This window comes from Vicugna pacos, chromosome 14, assembly GCF_048564905.1.
Source record: "Vicugna pacos chromosome 14, VicPac4, whole genome shotgun sequence".
Classification (NCBI taxonomy): domain Eukaryota; kingdom Metazoa; phylum Chordata; class Mammalia; order Artiodactyla; family Camelidae; genus Vicugna; species Vicugna pacos.
Genome location: NC_133000.1, coordinates 59080039 through 59106079, shown reverse-complemented (window position 1 = coordinate 59106079; position 26041 = coordinate 59080039). Strand labels below are relative to the sequence as shown.

At 37.0% G+C, this 26041-nt stretch overlaps 1 protein-coding gene and 1 non-coding gene across 2 annotated transcripts in view; one reads left to right on the top strand and one right to left on the bottom strand.

Moving 5' to 3' along the window:
- Window positions 1–26041, bottom strand: part of GPC5 (glypican 5) — a 1165610-nt gene that overhangs the window by 410644 nt on the left and 728925 nt on the right. The gene's annotated exons all lie outside the window — the stretch shown is intronic.
- On the top strand, window positions 23332–23465 carry LOC116283244 (small nucleolar RNA SNORA11). Its single transcript, XR_004192805.1, has one exon. It is a non-coding gene; the product is annotated as a small nucleolar RNA SNORA11 (small nucleolar RNA).

The window sequence follows — 26041 nt, the reverse complement described above, 5'->3', positions numbered from 1 at the left end:
ACACAAAATATATAATGGCTCCTTAAAGTTTTCTGGTTTAGTGTCTTTGATTACTCAAACACATGTGGACTGCTCATCTGAACTCTATGAAGCAAAAAATGTAAAAATAGAAAATAATTTCCCTACAACATTGTAAAATTATTATAAATTAATAAAAATGTTAAAAAAATAAAATGACAACGTTGTAAAATTATTATACATCAATTAAAAATGTTAAAAAAAGAAAGAAAATAATTTCCCAACTTTAACATGCTATAAAACATCTGCCTTGAAGGACCATTTTTAATCACTAGCAAGACAAACTGAAGAAATACTGAAAACAGAAGATGCTAGGACAAATAGCCTCTCATATATATATGCACCAACATATATGTATTTACTTCTAGCATTCCTTTTTTGAATAAAAGTATTTTGAGATTGTGTTAAGCAGGTACTTTTGTTTAATGAGTGTTATAAGAATATCTTAATTGTCCTGTCCTTTTCATTAAGGTTGAGTCTACATATGTGATAAAAATCAACTGAGGAAAGTAATGGTGAACAGCTATTTTCTTGGACAATATTTTCTCTATTTTCTAAAATAAAACGGGTGATCTGCTTCCAAATTAAACTTTAATAATTGCAATATATTGATTGGTGTGATCTGCTTCCAAATTAAACGGCAGTAGTTCTAATATGTTGATTGCTTACTCTACACTGTGCTTACTTTTCACAACATTCTTGTGAAATACTCTCATAATTCTCATTTTGTAATTGAGAAAACTGAGGGTTGAGGCAATTACAAAAGTGAATGGTCTCAAGCCACTCCAGTAGCAAATGGAGCTGGGACAAGTCACACATCCCCATGACTTCGAAGCTTATGCTATTAACACTATCTACGGTCCATCAATCACCTTTATGCCTCATGGCTAAAAGCCACTTACAGGTAGAGAAGAGAGAATGGAAAAACAGTGCAGAAGCTATCAAAGCAATATCCTCAGCTTATTTATTCTAGTCCCATTAAGAAATTCTATCTTTCAAAAGGCTTCAACAAACTTCAGATGCATCCCTTCTCTGCTAAAAAGTAGTTTAATATTACATATTCAATCAAAACTTCTGAAAATGCATCCTTAACATAGATTTTTAAAGTCATTATAACAAAACGAATCATTTGAGAATGTTCAGTGTGGCTGTGTGGGGGGAGACTGATGAAGTCAGCAGCTAACTTTTCAGCTGACACTTCAGTGATTTCTAGGGCTATAAAACAGGGGCATTTGCACATGTGACTCTAATTATATATTCAGTTTATATACTCAGTTGCTTTTGCATTATTGAAAATGGTAACTCTTTGCTTAGTAATTGAAATTTTGTTTAGTTCTCCAATTTTTCTTATTTTTGTTACTGAATTGAAATTATCATAAGGAATCCCCTGCTGGGTGCATCTCGGTTAGCATGTAAAATACTCATTCCAAGTTACCATGGTCTGGCAAAGACGCTGGAAACTGTGCTTTAAGTAAGACTGATTTTTTGTTAGCAAAGGTTTGTTTATACTGATACATAATATGAAACAAAATGTGTACTTCATCTTAGCATTCAGACAAAAAGAATGTATTCTAATCATTTTTTGGAATTTTTTTTTTTTTAATCTCAAGCTGGAAGGCCAGTAGTCCAAGATGTGGACTGAGGCGGAGATACTGATGACTGAGATTTCAGATTGGAAGGGAGGCAATTTGAAATCGTTAACAACACAGTGTGTCTGTGCTCTTATGTCAACCTGGAATCTCAGTCACTGCTACTTTGCTTTACAATTAACATTATCGTGAACATAAAAACTGAGCAAAGTATGCATTTTTCAATTTAGTCTTCTCATGAGTGAAACTTCAAATTTCACCATTCATCAACATCTCATTATGTGACAAAGGATCCAGAGACAAAGAGGAACCCGATGAGAGGAAATAGCTTAAACTTGAAGATTTCATTCGTTTTGAAAAGATACAAACTGGAGGCAGTTTGTAATAATTATGCCTTAAAATACATTTCCCCTTTGTTTTCTGCCTCACTGAACTGAGGGTGTTACTCCTGCGGCATTCAAGGTCTGAGGGAAGATGGGAAGGGGAGGGCCTGGATCACTGACTTCACTGAAGGATGAGCCAAGATCATACACAGGCAATTAAAGATTCCCCATGTGAAATTGCCTTTTAGAATGTTCTAAAAATCTCTTTGGACTTTGTTAAATGGCCTAAGATGACTTAAAATGCTGGGAGCAGTGAAAGTTAATTATAATTTAAACGACCCTAAACTATAGACAAAGAAAAGAACTGCCTGCTATTTTTATTTAGAATCAATCAACTTTGAAAACAAAAACAATGGATTACGTTATTGTGAAGGAGAGGAAGGAGCCTGTTCAGGGATTTCTTAGAGTTGGCTGGTGGGCCACTGTTGACCAAGCTGTGTAACAGCAAGTTCTGGGCCCTGAAGTCTCAGCCGTGCCCCACACCTCAGTTGGTGCTATGCAATCTGCACAAACATGGCCAGCGTTTCCTCGTTCATAGGAAATATGTCCTCTCTCGCTCCAGCTTCTTCTCTGGGAAAATAGGGACTATATCTAAGAAGCAGAATTTCTTTTCAATAAGAATATATAAATACGCTGTTAATGAAATCAACCATTTTGGAAGGGGTTTAAATGAAAATTCGTATTTCCAGTCCCTCAACTTCCAATTCTATTCTCTGGAGGGGGCAGGAAAACAATGCTAAGGGTATTTTTCTGTGTTTCTGATCATTTTCCGATAATGAACCTACACATATCCTCTTAAAAATTTACATCCATTCGATTAGAATACACAAGGAAACTGCTTGTTCGATGGATGAATGAATTAAAGAAATAATCAACAAAGAATCAGTCCTCTGCAAGACATTGTTTCACCTGTAAAGATATGCTGGGAGTTGGTATTAGGTCCATCTCAGTAGGAACTGAGGCTCAAGACCTTGGCAGGGACACATGGAGCTGATTACAGCCCTCCACCACTGGCAGCCTCCCTCAGCCAGTGAGGAGACGTCACTGGGATGAGCGGCTGGGTTTCCTGTGCAGTCTCCCTGGGGGCAGGAACTCACCCCGCCTCAGCACACCAGCCCACTGCCTTGCTCAGCACAGTCTCTCGTCTCCAAACGGTGACTGATGTTTCTGCTGAGCTAAGTACTCAATCAGCCTTCCCACGACTCCGTTAGTTCTCCAACTGACTTACGAGGAAAAGTCCGCTCAAGGCACCGATGTGCAAGAAAAAGGGAAGCACTTAATAGTTTCATAACTGGTTCTCTTCCATAAAAGGGGTAATGAATAACATCAAAGCCTCCTCTAACTCCAGAACAATTACACAGAACACAATCTGTCTAGTTGAAGGGAAGGCCCCTCATTGAGAGAGCCCCACAATTTACATCCTCCTTTGATTACGGCCCACGGAGCCAGTAGCCCTGGGCTGCTTCATGCTGAGTTCTTGGCCACTGTTAATAGACCACAGCTAGGGTCTTTTTTGCCTTTTCTAAGCCCAGCATTTTGACTTCCATGGATTCCTTGAATTAAAACAAATATTTAAATCCAGTTGGGACAATAATCCCCACCTCTGACGTCGACACTATTTGAATTTTGTTTTTACAGGAGCATCAGAAACTGATGATGAAAAGATGCTGACACAGCCCATCTAATCCTTTATACATGTTTGTACAATCTCATCATAACCTGGTAGACTCCCGGAAGGTTCCACACCCTTGGCTTCTCAGAAGTTTAGGACTGCAAGCCCTGACAGGATGGGGCACAGAACCCGAAGAGGTTGAACCTGGCAGCACTCCCCCAAAACACCAGGTCATTGACTGAAAACTCCTGTGTAAGAAATCCAGCATGGGCTAAAAAAATATTAAGAAGCACCCCCAGAAAATGATGACTAACAACAAACCCAACCAGGATCAGAGCATCTGACACAGGCAGGAATGCAGGGCCTAAAGAAACTCTTCCAAGTGTGGAAATTAACTCACAAGGCTCTTGATGAATCCTTTTCCTTTTCGTGAATGTGGAGATGTATGAGTGAATCTGACCAGATGTAGATACACTGTCATAAGTCTGTTCCTGGCCATGGGTAGTTTAAGGGGCACTTTATCACTGGTACCTTGTTACCTATGTCATTTGGACAATGTACTCGTCCTTTTCAGATAAGCAACTCGCCTGACAGCCTAATTTCAATAATATATTCACTCTCATTCCTCTGTGACAAAGCTCTTGACTTAATATTTTTCCTAAATACTCCCATTTACTTGGGACTAAGATTTCTACTTGCTTTATTCGCTCTCTTAGGAATATTTCAACCATCTAATATCCCCACATCCTACATCTTTGTCCCTTTTAAAAAAAAAAATCTGTTATTTCCCTTTCTAGGACATCCTACCAGGTTGCTGATCTGCATTTTACAGTCTTCCAGCTACTTCTGCGGCCACGCTCCTTCTGCTGACCAGGACTATCACTTCCCCAAATGTAGCTGAAGACCTACTACGTGCCAGGCATGTGCACAATGCCAGAAGTACAGAGAGAAAAACGACAGCTCCTACCCTCAAGGGCTTCTCATTTTAATGAGGATGACTTGTTAACAAATAGATGAATCACGGTGCCATCACTCCCGTAAGAGGTATACACAAAGCTCCTTCTGCCCCAAGGCAAGGCAGTAAAAATTACACAGAACACACTTCAGGGAGAGGTCAACACCGGCTGGGAAAAGCTTCAAAGAAGGCTGAGTCAAGCTTTGGATTTGAGTTCAAACTTTACCCAGTGAAGACGAGATGGAAGCATCTTCCAGGCATTGGGAATTGCTCTACAAATGGCTTGGAAGAAATCTGAGGACTTTCTGTGTTTGGAAAGAGAGGAATTTGCTGGTAAGAAAGAGGGTAGGAAGTTATGCAAGAAACATCCTTTGGGGTCAAAATGAGAGGTTCTTGAGTATCAGAGAAAAGAGTTTTGATTTTGTTCTATAAGAAATTGAGGTGCCATCTATAGCTTTTAATGGAAGGCCTGATCATGTCTGTGGTTCACAAAGAGAGCGCTGACACTGGTGTTCAACATGGCTGCGTGCTTGGACCTTCACCAGCTCTTGTTACTGGGAGCTGCAGGGATTGCCCACCCTGCTCTAGCCGATTCTTCACGTCCCTGCACTTGTCCTTCTGACCTGCGACCAGCTTTGATGGGCTGAATGCTGATTATCAGGGAAACCATAACTTTTAAGATATCTAAGTAAACACTGTAATTTTCAGAAATGGACAAGTATAATGTCCTCCAATGTATAAAACAGTAACACAAGCATGTGTTACACACAGCAGGAGACAGACAGGAGTTGAGTTTTTGAGTGAAACATGGTTTAAAAAAGAGAAATTGGGTTTCTCTGATGGTACAGCAGTGAGTCTGAATGAAGCAAGAGCCTTGTAAATTAAACTTAGACGTTCTTTGCTATCAGCTGGGAACCAACGATAATGATTTGAAGACAGCAAAGGCAAAGTCATGGTGAAATGGATTTAGGTTCCTGAAGTGAATTATTATGGACAGGATTTGTAAAGAGACTTTTTACCTGCTAGAAATCACCAAACCAGGATAAACATTAATTCTCAGAATGTCGTAAACAAAGGAAACACTGAAACAGATTAGCTCAAGCTAAAGACAAGGGAGACAGGATGAAAAGGATGAAGGTAATCTGTCAGGTGAGGTCACATTGGTTACTGCAGCTAGGGTCACCATGCAGGCAAGAGAGAAACGTTTGAGACTGAAGAGGGAGCATTCCTCCCTGGCCACAAAATCTGAAGGCAGACGGCGGTATGACCTGATTTCCTGATACCTGTCTTCAGTGAAGTAGACAGAAAAAATCAAAATTGCAGGAAGGAACTAAAGATCACTCAAGGTAGAAGTGACTGCCAGGAGGACTGCGTCGGAATAAACTAACGTCATTTGCTGCAATAGTTAATTTGCTAATAGAATGACCACTTTAGCCTTGAACTGGGATCAGATCTTCGTTCCATCACTAACTAAATGTCTAGCCTTCAGCAAGACATTGCCCTGCCCTTTGCTTTCATTTTTATTATCAGAAAAATAGAGATTCTGATTCATTTAATTATCCTGATAGTAAAGTTGTTACATGTAATAAACAGAAAATGGGAGAGTAACCAAATAGCACTTAACTTAGCACATAGCAAATACACAATGAATGTTGGGAGAAAGAGCCACGTTTTCTCAGCAGATGGAGTGGTCTCTTGCTTCCTATAGTATAATGCAATTCATGACGACATTTTTTTTTAATGGCCGATAACTAATGACCAATAAATCTCAATGGCAGCAGCAATTAAGGTGTAAATCTTGCCCAACAGAAGTGGTTTCAACCAGTACTGGGAACAGAGGAAGCTGCCACCAGACTTATAAGGACAAATATGACATCGGAGGCTGGAGACTCTGACCGGGACCGAGGCTGGTGCTATAGCCAGTGTCATGAAAAATGACCCCAAATTTGGAAATAGGCAAAAGGATTCAAGGTTTTCTTTGCTGAGTAGTAGAAGGTGTTCTAGTACCTCAATTTGCTTGAATAATTACCTGACTTCCAAGATTTGTGAATCTTTGTCTCCCTATTAACTATCAACAAACATCTTTAACAGAGGTGAGGTTAGTGTACGGAAAAACTTTTAAGTAAATGACTGCGATCAATGAAGATGATTTTATTCAACGGCAATGTAAGTAACTTCTGTCGAGGATAAAAGGTAAAAGCAAGTATTTCAAAACTATCTTTCAAGGCAATAAACACTATCTCTCAGCACATTCATTTCCCCATTCCTTTAACCAATTGATAGGTCTCTATTCCTTGATTCTGTTTTGAACTATCTTAAGCATTGTACAGACCCTCTGAGTAATCAACATGTTAAATGCAATCTTTGGCCTAAATTCAAATTCTATGAGAGTCTCATTAAGCTTTTGAACATGATACTTTAGCACAAACTCCTCTTTTAAATGACAATACAAATCCCTGTGAAAGAAGTCTTGATTACTACGTGCATTTGTTGATATTTCATTATAAAGTTGCCTTACTTATATATCCGTATGTAACTCACTCCAGATGGTACTTTGGTCCTTTCTAATTAATTTCACGATTCTCAAAATCCTAAAGACTCCTATTCAGGTGTTGCTAAAAGGGAAGCTCTGAATTCACGGGCATTAGTCCATAGCTCTGGTGGGACAGCACCTCAACTGAGTCTGCCAAGTTCTCCAGCCACTTATGTTAACTTTGCCTGCGCAGCTGCTGCTCAAAGAAGGACAGTGCCAGATTTCAAGGATGACCGCTTATCTCATCTTTCACAAAAGCAATTAAAGCACGAATGCTGACTACACTCCCGCTCCATATTTCAATATAAGAAGTTGGGGGGGGAGACAGAAAGGAGGACAGGCTTATCCATCACTTCTGGTTGTGCCAGACCAGCCCCAGTAACCACCTTCCTGCCTCCTCCTGATACGCACATGCTCACATCGTACTCTCCCCACGGGGATCAGAGACACTACTTATCTAGTAATAACTTACACATTACTTATAAAAGTATTTGATAAACCCTTGCTATAAGCAAAGCCTCCTAGAGGCTGTGCACATGTGTTAAATAAGAAATAGAAAGCATGATTTCTGCTGTGGACTGTTTGTGTCCCTCTAAAATTCATGTATTAATATCTAATGCCCAATGTTTTAGGAGGTGCGACCTGTGGAGGTCATCAGGTCATCAGGGTGGAGCCCACATGAATGGGATTAGTGCCCTTATGAAAGTGGCCTTTGAAAGCTCCCTTGTTCTTTCTGCCACATGAGGTTACAGTGACAAGACAAGCCTAGGAGGCAGGCTCTCACCAGATACACAATCTGTCACTGCTGTGATCTAGAACTTCCGCTCCTAAATTACAAGAAACATTGATTGTTTGTAAGTCACCAGGTTTATGGAATTATGTTATGGCAGCCTAAACAGACTAAAACAATTTGTTTAATGAAAAGTGTTCACCTTTTGCAAGAATTAAACATATTAATAGTAACTGAAACTCTTTGTGAATTTTCAAAGGCCTCATTTATAAGCAAGAATTACTTAAAATGTTAGGTAAAGATGTTCCTTTTCCTTGATTTAACCAAGTATTAAACAGGGCTCTCACACTATGATCACTGAAATTGTTATCTGATCAGACAGATCATCTGGGACACAAGAAGGAAGAGGAAAAAGAGAAGATATTGTCTTGCTAAAGGGCTTTCATTTCAGCGGCTTTGTGAAAACATTTTTTCAAACCACTGCTATTCATTGAATTATTTTTCATGGATACTTAAAAATGCTATCACTATTGCAGATGTAATATGAAGTCAAATAACCCCCAAGACATTAAAGAAAATCAATAAACCACCAAAACCAAAATATACAAAAATGCGCATACTGGCTGAAATTCCTGTAAAAATATGAGTCACTTGAGAAAAATCTTGTGAAAAAATTTAGTACGGACTATACAGATGCAAGCTCTTCCTTAAAAGTTTTAGGGAGAGAAAAAGAAAATATAATCCAAATAATAATACATTTTCTTTTGTTCTGCAAGTCTGAATTTTTTTTTTTAATCAAAGACAGGTAGGCTACTTACTGATAGGAGAAATCACTGTTGAATGAGAATATTAGAAACCTATGTTTTCTTTTTTTTATTAGTAGCTTTATTCCTCAACTCAAGAATTCCTAGTGAAGATGGCACTGGAGGGTCCCGTTTTCTAAACATGTTTATTGTAGTATAGTTGATATGCAATATACTATACATATTTAAATGTACAGTATGATAAATTAACATGTATATGCCCTTAAAACCACTATCCCAATCAACACAGCAAACCTCGCCATCAATTCCAAATGTGCTGGGAGTCTCTTCTGCAAACCATCCCTCTCTGCTCCATGCCCTGTCCACAGACAACCACTGATTCTTTCTGTCACTCTACGTTAGTTTGTATTTCTTAAGCACTTTCTATAAACGGAATTAGAAAGTATAAACTCTTTTCTGGCTGCTTTAATTCACTCAGTATAATGATTTTGAAATCCAGGCATTGTTTACTATGTATCAATAGTTCATTCTTATTACAAACACTTACTCTGTTGTGTGGATACATTACCTCACGTTTAGTCAATCACTTGTTTGTCTAATGACAGCCCATACACTAGGTATCCTATTTCCATTCCTCCCTCCTTGTCCTATTCTTGATGCATTCCATCTAAACAAATGGCATCGTCCTCTGAGCAATCCCAACAGTAAAGCGGATCTTATCTCCATCTCCCTCACCCCTACGTCAACTGTTCTCCAACGCTATAGAGTCACCTAGAATATAAACACAGGAATAGCACAGGAGCTGTGGGAATGCCTTAAATATTTAATTATGTTTTAACTCCATTATCAAGTCCACTTGACCAGTGTGCTTAAATCAAGCTATTAAGTTTTACATGATCCTTCTATTCACTTTACCCAGTCTGAATCATTATGTCCTTTTTAAGGCATGAACTCTTTCTATTCTACCCTCTGATGTGTACACCCATAGTATTTTTTTTATGATCACCTCATTCCATTAAAGTCATTGGACTGATGTATGTAAAGAGATTACGTTACTCATCTGAGAAGATATATACATATTCTTACTTTATACATGTAACGTGTAATATATAAAATATATAAAATACGCAACCATGAACGTATACACACATTTTAGAAGTTATTACAGGTAGTCTCTTTTTCAGATTGACTTTCATTTGGAATCTTCCTTTGTCTCTTCCAAATATATGACAGTATATTCTGGAAAGTCACTTTTCCTTCTGCATATTAAACTACATAACTGTGCTCTCAGTCTGTAACATTTTCCCTGATTTGTTTTCTGCAAGACGGGGCATTTTGAGGATGCCTTGATAAATACAAGCTATTTCCCTAATGACCCTAAAATCCTTTTTGATCAAACTCTGTCATCTTTGAGATGCAGAAGTCTATGGTAGCATTCAGCTCGTCTCCGAAAGCTCTGCAGCACAAAGGTTGAGAAAGTGGAAAGCCACAGACATAATCTGCAGAACACTTTTACAGCATTATTTCTGACTTAGAGATAATGCTGATTAGCGATCACACTACGGCATCAAACTTCAGCACGGCGTCTTATCATTCTAAAAGTTTTATTTCTATCCTCAAGTCTCTCAATATGACTCTTGCTCTCTAATCCGTGCCCATCTGTAATAAAGCACCAGAGAGCTGCCACCTATTTAACTGAATTTTACTCTAGTCATGTTTATGCCAACCAGGCATTTAAAATATTTTATCTTTATTGCAAAATAAAGACCTTTGTTCCCTGTTACGATAAACTTAGGCATTAATATTCAGGTATGGAGAATTATTTTGAATTGGCCTACAGCAAACATATTTACATCTAATCATAAGCTAGACTGTGGATGTAGTTCTAAAATAACCCACTTTATCTCTCATCATCCACACTGTTCTGTGCTCTGTGTGGGGAAAGCTATCACCACTTTGAATCTAGCCCTGGAAACATCAAGCATTAGAAGCTTTCAGTATTTAATACCACTAAATACATTAGTTTTACAAATATGACCAAATATGCCTAACTTACCATACTCTAATCATTAATATATTTTTCTTATTTTTGCTTTTTTAAATTACTCTCTTGTATATATGTAAACATACTTTGATGTATGTTCATTCTTTTATTATATTATAAAGTCAAGTCTACATAAAAGTCTACATATTTTTCTTCATTGACACATTCACAGATTTTTATTAACTCCAGAAATCTCTACAGACTACACGTGACACTACTGAACCTCATGACAAGTAAGGATCGTCATGTCAGTTCTCATGAATGGACACCACATCAAGACATCACAGCAAACACACAACAGGCCAAGGCACATCATTACAAGTACACCTTTTAATCATCTCTAATTTTTTATAAAACATTACTTTTAAACATAATGAAGCATGAATTGTTAGCTTGAAATCGCATGAACTAATGAATTTCTGTTTTCCTACACTCTGACATACCAACTGTATTTATCTCTGAAATAAATGGTACTGAGTACATTTTGTACACAGAGTGCATGAGTATTAGTAGAACAAAGGAGTCATTTGATTTATGGACTTTAAAACCATTCTTACGATCAGGAATCACACACAAGGCATTACTGACTTCTTAATATTAGTCTTTCGTATCTGCTTAAAAACGGATTTTAAAGATACTTATTAGATTAGATAACACATAATTACAAAATTTGGGGCAACTTTTTTGGGGGGATATATCAATATATTTTAAAATATATGATATATGCTTTCATTAATTCAGAAAAGAAAAAAAAATGAATGCCTAGTGTGTGCCAGCTCCTTTAAAACTTTTTTCATCATATAATTAGTTCAAACTATTTTACCCAAAATATTCATAACATCAGAACTACTAAGTACCTTGTTTAGGTCCTCAGAAATGACTAAAGTTGATACTGAAGCTCTGATGTATTTGATCTCATTGACGTGCTCTGGTCACTATATGCTTCCTTCAGAGCATGTTAAATGTAGTAAGAGAGAGAGTGCGCGGGAGATTAATTTTGGGAAGTGTAAAAATCAACTACTAATTTTTCCTAGGAAGAATCTTACAACAGTCTTACACAAGATTGAAAATTCTGCTTCTCTGTAATTTAGCAATGTCTTGGTTTGGGGTCTCCTACCCTCATAGGCACAGAGCTGACCCAAAGCTTTGATGGGCTCCCTCTTTCCCAGTGTGAGATGTAGATGCTTCCTTGTTAAGGACAAACTTTCCCTTTTTAGAGAATGCTTGTGGGAGCAAATGAAACAACTGTCTGACGTGGAGAAATTCATTACAGAGTAAATTGAGTTTTCAAATCACATTGTCCATGACATAAATTGAGCATGAAACCTTATTTCTTCAAAGATGAAAGGCACAACAGAGTTGAGCCCATGAAATTTATTTCTACTCAAAGATTCCCTCATTACAAGCACACTGAAATTTTAATAAACTCACAAGTATTTGCTGGATGCCTACTATGCTCATGTAGAATTTAGTCTCTAGAGAACTTCAAAGGTAACACAATCAAGCTAGTGAGACTATCAACCAACTACAAGACCTACAAGCTTGTATGTGTTCTCGCATTCTGTTTAGAATGCCAGAATAGTCTAGAAATTTCATCTGGTTTCTATAGAAATTAATTTCAAAGTTTTACTTTTAAGACTTTACAAAAAATATCTCCTTTTCTTTGCGATATCATTGTCGTCAGATGCTCTAATTTTCCTTTCCTTTTTTATTTTATGCCCTAAATTAGGCCAGAGCTTAAGTTTATTCCACTTACCATCTACTTGATTACTTGGCTACCTGTCTCTCTTCTTGGCTCATTATCTAAAGCTCTACGATGTACTATGTGTGTAACATGGCCGAAGTTATTTAACCTCTGTATGCCTTTGCTTCCTCACTTGAGTTAACAGAGCCCATGTATTATTTCTGTATTCCTAAGATTAGCTAATATGTCATGCATTACATAAATACCTGCTACATGGATAAATTCACTTATGGTTTGATTATAAATTAAAACTGAAAAAAAATAATTATAATCACAAAGACATTTTGACTGTTAGCATCCATATTTACCGCTGACTGTTAATATTAGGTATCTTGCCAACTATCACATTACAAAAAAAAAGGAGCAACACAAGTTTTTCAACCTATTCTAAAATGTCAGAAAGACAAGAAATAAATATGATGACCACATAAGTTGAATTCAACAGAAAACACAGTAAGGAAACTTAGTGGCCAAATCAGTATACTGTAATTATAAACGCATAAAGAAAATTGTTCCTGAGTGATTTTTCCCATCAGTAATTTTAATCAACCCCTAATTCTATGTTAGACTCTAGTCTTTAACCTTAGTCATTTTTCAATTTATGCATTTTGAAGTCTTTACATTTAACTTACTTCATATTTGGATGTAATTTACTTGGAGAACCATCGATGTAAAAAGATGACAGTAACTGAACCACTGATACATTTATCTATGAAGAATTTTAAACTGACATGCCATCAAGCTATCTTCATTTGTTAAAAGATAAGCTGAGTATCTTATTCCAGATATCTCTTTCATGAACTTTTTTAGGAAGGCAATTTCTAGTAATACTGTTTTATATCATGCAAAAGAGAAAACCAGCAGTAATTTGCTACTATCAAGCAACTAATTCCTATCAAAATTCAAATTTAACAAGATATCAGGGATTTATTACTGATGAATCAAAGATTCAAGAAGTTGAAGTTTGGTTTATATATTTTGTGGACCATTATAGATTTTAAAAATGCACATTAAAGAATCTTCAAAACAGTTTTAATAAATCATGCTATGCTTCAAAAATCTGTAAAACAACTCAGTGAAATGTAGGCATTGGGGAGCCTTAATATTTGGTCAACAGTCTTGCTGGCTGTTAATCAGATTTGGCATCTGCCTTATGTTTGATGAGAAGGTGGAAGCTTTGATTAGAAAGATTTTAGACAAAAGTATATTTTCCCTTATCGAGGGTCATTAAGAAATAAGGCACCCAGCAAAAGACAAGCTGGAACTCATTAGTTAGCTTAATAAAACACTTATGAGGAACATCGTGTACTAAAAGAATGTCTATATTTATATGGCCTTTTAAATAAACAAAGCCAAGCCAAAAACTACAAGCAAAATGACATAAAATAGATACACTGAAAGGTAAAAGTTGAACAGCTAGAAAAAACCACCTGCATGTCGTTATCCTATATGTTGCATAAATATGTTTTTCTTTAAAAAAATCAACTAGGTCTTATAAACTGTATTTAATCCTGTATCATATTTTGTTTAACACAGTGGTGATATTTTGGTTTGATTTCAGCTTTCCCTCAAGTAAAATATTTGAAATGATAAATACATTTTCTTAGATTGCTCAACTCAAAAACTCATGAAACTCTGAATTCTAACATAGCTTTGCATTTCTTTTCATACTTTAGAAGAAACCTTAGAGCCAAAACAAAGTGGTACTGAGTATAACGTAGATTTGTAAGCTACATCCTCCATTCATTTTTCTAATTTAGACTAAGGGAAACTGTGTTGCACAACAATAGGTAAATTATCTTGAAATAAAACTTTTCATTAATGGGGGCTAATGATACTTAAAACAGAAAAATATGTGGAGGTTGAGAGAGTGAATGGAATTAAAGACTGTAATGCACTGCTTTCCACAGCCTGTTGAACTAAAGACTGGAATACGACACAGTACAAGAATTTTTTTAAACCCTTTGAAAATTCTCTCTGATAAATGGTAGTGATAATGATGTTGATTTACTGTATAGTGTGCATGATGTATAAATGTATGGAAATGCCTTATACCAGGTAGACAGTGCTCAGTAAGGATCAGCCACTTTTAACCTAGTAAGAAAGTAGCTTCTTTTCCTTAAGAAAATAAAAAAAGTAGATTATTACTTGAGTCACCATAAAAATGTTAGGTCCTAGAACTTTAGTATTTACATGGAATATATTAAGCATACGCTGATGTGCCAGACAATCTGTACAATAACACAGATGGACCAGGCTTTAGGTATCAGAAGTGGTTCACAACGCGGGTGAGGGTAGGCGACCTTTACAGAGAATGGACTTCCATCTTAATTCAAACCAAATTTTGAAACAAATTTTGTTTAAACCAAATTCGTCTTTCAATTTGAGAGATGTATTCCTATGGGGAAAAATAATTTGGCCTCAAATTGTAAGAAAGTTCATAGTTAAGATTCCTAAAGTTTTTACAAGATTAGTCTCCTTTAGGCAGTGTAAAACATACGTACAATTGACCCTTGAACAACACAGGTTGAACGGCACGAGTCACTTACATGAGGATATTTTTTTCAGTAGTAAATTTTACAGCACTCCATGGTTGGTGGTTGGTTGAATCCAAGGAGGCAGAGGAACTGTGGATACAGAGGGCCAACTGTAAATTATGCTGGGATTAACCTCCATGTTGTTTAAGGGTCAACTGAATTTGATTTACTACTACCAACCCTGAAAGAGTGAGATAATAATCAACCCCAATAAATCGCATAAACATTCATATTCTCATTTATTCAAACACAGATATTACTACTGCCTTTCTGATGGTTTTAAATCTACTCAAAGTAACTTGAACACTTATACTGCTGCTCTTCCAGTTTCCACCCTCCTCTCCACCCAATGAAAGAGAAAATGGAAATAACTTTGCAGATAATGTTTACTTTTAAATATACGCGTGCTTAAATATATGAGCTTCCCTTTGAACCAGTTCCTGTATCTGTCTTTTATTTATTCAACCAAGCAAAAATCAACCTTCACTTAAAAGATTCTCTGTAACAGTTTCTGCATGTGTTCCTGAGAATGTGGAATGTTAACATTTACAAAACAAAACAAAAATGCTAAATAAGCACATCTACCTTCTTTACAAAGACTTCCTAGATTTGCAGGGATACATAAAAAAATTATACTATTGTGATAATTTCTAGAATAAATCTTTATCTGTAATTCTGTGGGAAAACACAAGAGACAGTGACCAACTCTAACCTAACTGCTAACCTAATTGATTAATGGCTATTAGGATGGCACAGAATCATGTACCTACACTGAATTGGGACAGTATTTTCTGAAAAGATTATGTGCTGGCAATGGTCAAGAATTTTGGGAGCAAGGTTAAACAGACTTTTAAAAAAATATGTAACTTTACTATTAAATAACTTAGAGTAAAATCAAAAATAATATTCCAAATCTACAACTTCCTACTTAAATAACCTCAAGAACTCATAAAGTAAGTCTATACGGTGGAAGTACTATAAAACGGTGTGGTGGTGCACAGTCCTCTGCTCCACATTGAGTGACGTCACGATGCAGATTTGCAATCAGTCATGGTAGTTGTATTGACAACACAAAAATGGGAAAACACTCCAATTCAGGTTTGGGGCTTGTGTGTGTGAGGCAAACCAATTATTAAACATTTCCCAGCATACCACAAAAGGTGCCAGAAGCAAGCCATCTGAGTCACAACCAAATCAACCAACATATTGTATGATAAACGTAATATTACATCAGCAAACAAACAGAAAAAGAATACTAAATTCAGTCAAATTGTACACTTAAAGATGCCTTGAATATTAAAAAAAAATTTAAGTCCTTCCAAAGTAGGTATGATTATATTGTCAAAACTGAAAAGTTTCTATCAGACAAATTAGGAATTGATATTAAGAATAAGATTTTTTGCAGGGGGTTGGGTATAGCTCAGTGGTAGAGCACATGCTTAGCACGCACGAGGTCCTGGACTCAATCCCCAGTGCCTCCATTAAAAAAACAGATTAAGATTTTTTCTGCTTATTTCTAACTTTCAGATAGGAGGCTATCAAGCCTACATTAATCACACACTTTTGGAATATGCCTTAGCCGATGATTTATATTATCCAGAATTGAAATTTATTACATTTGAAATACTTTTAAATCTGATATTGACGAGATCTTCCAGATTGTTTTAACAATTAGAAGAGCAGGGTCCAACTAAAATGTTAACTGGCACCTCTTTCAAATATATAAAAGCTAAATGTAACACAAGGCAAGTAAATGCTATTAAAATCTTATTTCTCTTCTAATTCCCAGCATTCTGAAACTCCCAGACACTCCTCACTTTCCCTGAAGCACTCGGTCTCTTGGCTGTCATCTTGGACCCCTTTCCTCATCCTACCACCTCCCACCCTTCCACCAAGAACATTCCAGACTAATCACACACTCCCACCCTTGCTGCCCACAGCCTTTGGAGGGTCAGTTCTGTTGTCCTAGGCACACCATCTATCACGATAATGGCTTTTATCTCAAGAATCCTGCCCCGTGGGTTTTGGGGGTTCTGGACAACTGCATATCAGTAACTTTCAGCAAACTTTGACATATTTAGATTTGAGACCTTATAAATATAAGCTCTTAAATTATGATTTGATATGAAATTTTCTACAGCTTACTTATAAAATAGAATAAATAAAGACCAAAACCAAAGGACGAATAGAAATTTATCACATTAGAGAGACTACAGGGTACCATTTAGTACTCAGAACTATGAATGGTTTGCGAATGACTGAAAGAAAAACACTGGATAAAAGTTGAGGTAATCAGAAGTAACCTTCACCAAAAACTATGAAAGCACTCAGCCAGTGAAAACAGTTCAGCATCAAAATTTGAGCACGAACCCCGTTCTTCATCCAGAGTATTCTTTTCAAAGCTCTATTTGTGGAGATACATATGTAACTTTATCTATAGAAAATTCATCTTCAATCCCTTTCTCAAAGGCAATACTATTCTTGGAAAAATATAATTTCATTTCATTCCCTGTGCATGTGAGCTAATTTATTACTTTCAGTCTATTAAATACTGCCTCAATGCTCATTCAGGTAGATTAATATTCAGTACTCATACCATGTCTAGTTTTATCCTACTTTTCTCTACATATAACTAACTAGGAAAAAAAATGATATATAAACACTTAGGCATTTATAATTCCACGGCTACAACGTCATTTTACTGAAAGCTACTATGTGTATGCACAAAATAGGACCGATTCGTGGGCAGGGAAGAGTTTACACTTACCCAGGTTATTACTACTGGATATTTGAAATTCTCTCGTTTTCTTCTCTTGTGTGAAAAGAGCATTCCCTTATAACGTGCAAAATGGAACTAAGGCCGCGGGTCAGGAAATAAGGAAAGGTGTCTATACAGGACTTTTTCTGTCTGGCTTCAGAGGAGACCTTTAGGCCTCAAGAAAATGGATCAAGTCTGGGTGGGAGTAGCCCTTTATCCCAGTTAGCTTACATTGATAAGAATAGACCAGAGATTTGGGGGCAGAAGTTCAAGCCAACAATTTGACCAAATCATCCTACATAGCCTCTTTATCACATGGTTTGGGCAAAGCAGAAACTGAGATCTTATTAAAGGAATCTTAACTTCCAGCACAATCAGAAAAACAAAACAAAACAAAACAGAACCTCATCTTCTGGAAACAGTAGACTTTAAATACATCATACTGATTTTGTTCTTAACCATTCTCCTCTTGTTTTTCCTAAGTTGCTGTGTCACAAATTATTTGCACATGTCTGAAGTGCAGAAGGTCCTATTCCTTGGGTGAAATTTGGGGGCTGCCCAACATTTTTACTAGAAATAGTACTGGGTTGATGAAGATAAAATCTGTTACTCTTCTCGGCGTGGCTCCCAGGAACCGTAGGGCTATGTTACTCTTTGGGGAGTGGAGAACTGGCGTGGATTGTGCTTCCATTACCTTGTTGGCTGTGTGTATCAGCGGCTGTGTTGCAATTTTATTCCCTACTCATATTGGGTTTTTCCCTAGGTTCTTTGGCCAGAAACACTTGGAATTTTCATTCCCAGGACAGAGGGGTGACATGTGATGAGGAAAGCTACTTTTGAGAAAACCAATTTTAAGGAAGACAACTTTGTTTCTCTGAGGTGCTGCCCTGGCATTTCTCAGTGTGATCATCCTCACACATTTAGATAAGGGCTCGAGTTGAGAATGCCCAGCTTCAGTTCCTGCTTTGTTGTCCTTGGGGCACTTTTCAAATAACCACTTTGAGTTAAGTCCATAAAAAAATTAGTGACCTCTTCCCCAACCATCTTGTAAGAATAGATGTTTTCTACCCTGTCCTCTATCTCTTGGTCACCCACGACCTGAGAGAGGACTACCCTTGCCCTGGCTCAGTCATGCCCCCTCACTTGTGGAATCTGTAGGTAATTGTAAATCTTGAGACTCTGTTTCCTTCGTGTGGGTATCCTGAAACTGCCCCTTCAGAGAAAACTACCCCATGGGTTTCAACTACAAGATGAAACCTACAAAGGTTTCACTATTGGTAGACTGTAATTTTATAAATTTGTGCAGACACTACAGAAAACAGTATGAAACTCCTCAAAAAATTAGAAATAGAACTGCCATATGATTCAGCATTTCTACCTCTGGATATTCAAAGCAAGCCAGAACATTAATTCAAAAAGATATATGCACACTAATGTTCATTGCAGCATTACTTACATTATCCCAGATATGGAAGCCACCAGGTTTCCTTTAATAGATGAATGGACAAAGAAGATGTAGTATATACATAGAGTGGAATATGAATCAGCCATATAAAAAGAAGTGAAACCATGCCATTTGCGACCACATGGATTGATACAGAGGGTATTATGCTAATTGAAATAAGTCAGAATGACAGATATTTTATGATTTCACTTATATGTGGAATTTAAAAGCAAAAAGAACAAAATGAAAACAGACTCACAGGTACAGAAAACAAATGACTGACAAAAGGGAGAGAGGTAGGGAGGTTCAAATAGGTGAAGGGGATTAAGAGAAACAAAACTCCAGTTATAGGACATCTGAATCTACCATATTATACATCAACTACATATATATATATATGTGTATATATATATATGTATATAAACATATATATATATGTATACATATATATACATATATATATATATATATATATATATATATATATATAAACATGCATACATTTTTTTTTTTTACTTAAAAGTCAAACTCACAGGACCAGAGAATAGAACAGTGGTTGTCAAGGCATGGGGGATGGATGAGGTGGGCAACATGGGAGAAACAGTCAAAGAGTACAGAATTTCCATTGTAAGTTCTGATTCTGAAGGATCTAAAGCACAGCATGGTGAATATACTGAATAATATACTGTTGTGCACTTAAGATTTACTCGGAAGGCACATTTCTCTCATTACAGCTGACACTTGAGCAATCAGAGTTCGGCCTGTACAGGTTCGCTTACATGCGGATTTTTTCCAACAGTAAACACTACAGTGCTCCAGGATCCCTGGTTGGTTGAATCCATGAATGTGGACCCACAGATACCCAGGAGCCAAGGTTATGGAGGGCAGAAGACAAATATACTTGGATTTGCAAATGCTTGGATGGTTGGCGCCTTTAATCCTTCCGCTGTTCAAGGGTCAACTTTATTTTCTTGCAGTAACCAGTGGTAAGAGGTTTGTGTTTTTTAGCTTCTGAATATTATGTGACATACACAGAGCCTTAGCTGTGCAGAAACTGCTTTAATATCCTCTCCTGCAACTTTTATTTTGCCCCCACTCAGCAGTATGCTATATACCAATAGCGTTTTCTGCCAGCACATGTATCTTAAATCCCCCCTAAAGTGGAAGGTGAAGAGATAGGAGATGTCCTAGGAAGAGGAGTAAAAGAAATGCTTTGACATTCATACCCCTTGCAAAAATCAAAATCTTGTAAATCTAATCTAGTCCCACAAAGGCCAAAGTAATCTATAAATAGCAAATCTGATTTTGCCACTATTGTGGTTAAAATCCTTTAATGACTTCCCACTGTTCTTGGAATAAAGAATAAGGTCCTTTGTCCTTTATATGGTCACAGTGGTGTGACTGATTGTCTCTCAATCACCAGACTTGCTCCAATGTCCCAGTCCATGATCTTGGTTTTCTCTAAGTTCCAGGGCACCTCCTACTTTTTCTGAGGACCTTCACACATTCTCTGTTCTCAACCTGGATCACCTCTCCCTTGTTCAACCCATGTCTCTACATTTTTTCCACCCATCAAGTCTCACCCAAAGGTTATTTCCTCAAGAAACAACTCACCAACACAAAGACTACATCAAATTTTCCTGTTCCTTCCCTTTCTCTTTTGCATCACATATCATTAGTAATTAAATAATGTAAGGAGATTTTTTTAGTGTTTCATTCCTCTAATAAGTAAATCCAGTGAGGGCAGGGGCCATGTATGTCTTCTTCACTGCTTTATCCTTTGTAGCTAAGATAGTTCTAGCACACGTTAGCTGCATTACAAGTATCTTTAACAATGACCTTTCCTCACATTTTTAATTACTATGTGACTATTTTAATAATTTAGGATTGCTCTTTATTACTCTTAAATGGATCCTCATGAGTGTACATTACATTTATGAATTTACAACTATTTCTGTTTCTTTGGCTTCTTCCCATTAAAAAAAAAAAGGTAAAGCTTCACATAAGAAAGGACAACTTAATTTTTATCTCTCAATTTTGTTTTTAATTTTAGGCTATTGTAATATTTGAAGCCTGAAAATTTATTGCTACTAAACACAAGAGATATTCATTGAAAAATGGCATGATACGTTCATCTTGGATAATCATCCAAGTACTTGTCCAAACTTTCCCTCAAAAATATTTATTACTAGTGCTATCTTTATGAATTCACAGATTGGCAGATTCACTCTTCCTTCCCTATAACGTGGTAATTTGTATACAACATTCAAGTTCAATGACTTTTATAATGCTTGGTATCTATTTGGAACCTATATATATGAAAGAGAATAGAAAAATATGACCTTAAAATTTCTTAAATAGAAAGTGAGAGAAAGTGAATGACTTTATGAACAACTGGGTAAATCAGTCCCTTTCCCTGATATGTCTAGTCCACAAACAACGTTTAAGTTTGAATTTCCCACTGGTCTACTTCCAGGCAGCTTTGCACAGGTGGTTTTGTGAAGGCCATCTAATGCACCCTACCTGGAATGAGATGCAACAGTCCCATTAAAACCATGTTCCTGCTTTCCTCTGATCAAGCCATAGCTCTGGAGTAAACTTTTGGCAAAAATAGGTGTCTCTTTTTTCTAGACTTTCATAGACTGATATAAATAAGAAGTGGGGGAATATGATGACAGATTCAACACAAAAGTATTCAGCAATGTTGCTCTCAGGACCCCAGCCTACTAGTGCATAACACAACAGAAAATTTGCCTCCCTTAAATGTGTGAAAGTTATAAAAGAGAAAAGCACTGCTAACTTAAGAGATTTAAGAGAAATGTTATTAAAATATTTGTTAAAATGACTTTTTTAAATTACTAACCCATAAACTAAATGAATGAAATAGATCAAACCAGTGGCCTGAGTTGGTAAGTGTGACAGACACACCTGATTAACTTTGTTTATCTATGAACACACTTAAACTGTTCTATTCCTATAATATGAATCAGAATACAAATATTTAATTAAACATACTAAGTCATGAATTCTTAGTCTTATAGCTGAAATAAGCTTTGGGAGATCACATAATTACGTCCTACTCCAGATTCAGTTATTAATCTTGTGCTTGTAGATTCCCAGTGGGGAAAAAATACCTATGTACTGTTTCTTCAATCATTGCAGCACACTGCAGCTCTTACGGTCAGAAAATTGCCCATTTTACCTTCAATTACCTTTTCCTATTATCTAAAAATATATATACTTTTACAATGTACACAATAAGGTCTATGTTCATTTCATTCTGCTGTGGATGCTAGACTGTTTTCAACAACTACTAGGAAGCTAGTTTATTTTTTTTTCCCCTTTTCATTTCACGAATGTGTTCAGTATTTGCATAATGATTCCTCCTGAAAGATGAGAGAATGAATGAAGAATAAATAAATTGCAACCTCCCTGCATAATGACTCTACCTTTAAAGACAAGACGGATCGCGTGTGGCCATGCTCGAATGCATCCAATCTATCAATATTTATTAAGCAGACAGAAAGCCAATTGAACCATAACTTGCTTTGTGCTAAGAAAGAAGAGACACAGAAAAGGATACGGGAGGATTATTAAGAAACTGAAGAACCCTTCCCAAAGTCGATACCAGAAGCTCCTACTGAATCTGTTTTTCCAAATCTTTATGTAATTGAACCAGCCATCTACAATGGAAATTAGGAAAGATCACTGAATACGTTCATGCTCTGTCAGAGAACCTCACTGTATTCTTCAAACAAGGATCCTCAGTCTCCATTTGTAAAGATGATCTGCACCTTTCACATACGTTGTGCAAGAAGTTTTAGTTATTGTAGATTCATGTTTTATTTCCCCAAATGGAATGTGTTCTTTGAGAGCAGTCAGTGCTTTCACGTCTTTTGAGCTCCATAGAAAAGTGTCCAGTACGTGTAAACTAGTAATAGTGAAGAATTAGTGCAGTATATCTGAAACAAGCACGTATCAAATAAAACCAAAATGCCACTCCTCAGCGTGGCTTCCCCCAGCTTCCTTGATGATAGTAACAGTTATGCTGATTGAACATTCTGTGTGCCAGCCACAGGGCAAGCTCTCTCCCAGTGTCAGTTATTTAATTCTGACCAACTCTTGAGTTTTTTTTTTTTAACCTTCACTGTACAAATAAGGAAAACAAAGTCTGCAAGGTTAAATTATTTTAGCCTAGATTAAAAAATACAGTTGCCCTTGGGATGTGCTCAGAGCAGAGAGACTAAAGAAACAGCTCCTCTGTTTCCAACACTCCCAATGGCAATCTGGGTTCACTGTGACGAGGGGCACAAAACTTGGGGCCTTCCTACCCTACATGTGTCCCCCTACACATGGCTGCTGGGCAGGAACAGTGGGACAGGGCTCCATACTGGGAGAAAAGCCACAGTATTTACTAGAATTTGCCACCTGGTCCATGCATGGGTGGGCCGTGAGTGGTCTTGTGGACCTGAAGGCTTTGAACCACTTTTCAAGGGAAAAGAGAGACTCCATATGCCATTCTGGAGTAGTGAAGCTTTTTAGAGCAGTGGAAATACTTTGTATGACATTATAATGATGGAGTTCTATGTCATCATGCTTTTGTCCAAACTAAGGTGAACTGTGGACTTGGGTGATTATGACGTGTCAAAGTATGTTCATCCTTAAAGAAAAAGTACCACTCTGGTACATAAAAGTAACGACTATGGGAAAAAAATACAATTGACATTTTTAACAACGTGGGGATTAGGGGCATTGACTCTGCGAAGCTGAAAACCACACATAACGTACAATCGGCCCTCTGTATCTGCATGTCCTCTATATCTGAGGTTCTGCATCCAACCACAGACCGGGTAGTGCTGTAGTATCTACTGTCAAAAAAACATGTGCTTCTAAGTGGGCCCTCACTGTCCAACCGCTGTTGTTCAATGGTCAATTGTAACTTGAAATCCGAGGCATCAGACCCGGGTTTCTCCAATTCCACAGACCATCCTTTTAGCCTCAGCACTGTACTTCTTGGACCCCTCAGTCATTACCTTGAGAAAGAACTATACAAACAATACGTTTCAGTAAGAGTTAATGATTTAAAGTAAATTTTCAGCTGTCACTCTCTGCCTAACCATTTAAATGTAGCTCCCCACACACTGACAGTATATACTTGTTGCAAATCTTTATCCCTAGATGGTGACAAAAATAGGGGCAAGGCATTTAACTTCACATTAACAGCCTATTTTCTAGTGCAGGTGTATACACACACACACACCCCCACCCACCCACATCCTAGAGAGAAGTAAGGCTAAGAGAAGACAGACATCTGGCTAGTCTCCACTAGACCGCCACCCACATGAAGCCTTCTCTTGTCTGAATATATTTTCTCGTCTCTAAGGATCCTTGAAGCTCTCCTGCTGTTTCCAGTTCAGCATGTTCCTATGCATCTCCCTTTGTGCTCCTTTCTCCCCTATTTCTTTCCTTCTTAGACATCTCAAAGTCATGGACTGCTTTTCATTTTCAAGTTTTCTTCCATAGATACTACATCTGAGACTTCCAGGCTAATGGAGCAGGGTGGACGAGGTGGGGAAATAAAAGTTCTACTTCTTACTAGTCTCAGGGCTTCACACAGGATCTCACTTAAAAAACAAAGTAAAAAATCTGGACTTCCACCTTGGCAGAAAAAAGATTCCAAAGTTTTGAGAGACATTGGTCTATTCACACTTCATTAAATTTTTTACTGCTCATTTAGTCTACAGCATCTTGCAATCTAGTTTCCAATCTCACTGCTCAATTGAAACCATCTTTTAAAAGTCACAGCTGGACTTAATGGATAAGGCCATTCATTTGCTCTCCGCAATCCACATACTTTCCCAGCTCTCTGTATCACTTGTAAATACCAACAGGACCCTCTTTTAAAACAGTCTTCTGAACTTTGCCCTTCTTATGCCATGTGCTACGCCTGTTCCTCTACCCTAAACGCTATTTCCCGAGTCCTTCACTCAATCTCAGGACTTCAGTCACTCTCCACGGGCAGGCTAAAGCTTGGCAGGGCAAGAAGTAGTGGACTAGGAATCTAAAGTCTTGGGGCAACCAGCGATTTTTGGATCTTCTATCAAATATCATCAAATACATCTCAGACTCCTATACAAAATAGGTGCTGCTTAATAGCTGATTGTGAAGAGAAGAATAAATACAATGAGTGAATATATTCTTAGAAAAAATATGGACATAAACTTATTGACAGACTTAAAATACTTGCTTTGGAAAGATACTCATTCATGATATTTTTTGAAATGAAATGTAGTTGGTTTTAAAATCTTGACAATTTAGTTTCCTGACCCATGATGGTATTTCCATGATGGTGCTATGTGAAGGGAATAAAATGCAAAGGACCAGTAGGTTCAGTCAAAGCAATGTACTGAAGGAAAAGACTGATCGGCAGATATCTTACTTTTCAATGTATACAAAAAAACATTTTTGTTGACTGAATATCTTAATGTTAGGTTAACTGGGATTTTATCCTCAGATTCTATACATCTCTACCTATGCAAAACAATTAATTGGATTCAGATGATACATGATTTTAATAATTCTCACCTCTTTTCTGAACATTTTGAGACTCAAAGAACCACTGTTTTGAAAGGATGGTGATACGTGTTTGCCCTTTATGTGACTGAAGGTAGCTTTGGCAGATACAGATCACAATGGTACTTCTTTGGCATGAATAGTTGGATATAAGCAATGAGTAATACAAAGTTATTCTGATAACTACAATTACATCACTTAACAGAATTTTTTTAAATCTTTGAAAGTAAATTATGTTTAGATATACTCCTTTGAGAAAATGATTATGGCTATATTCATTTCACATCCTTTTAAGGGGCAATAAAATAGATCTCAACTATGGAAAATTTATTTCTGAGATCATGAGCCATATCCTAC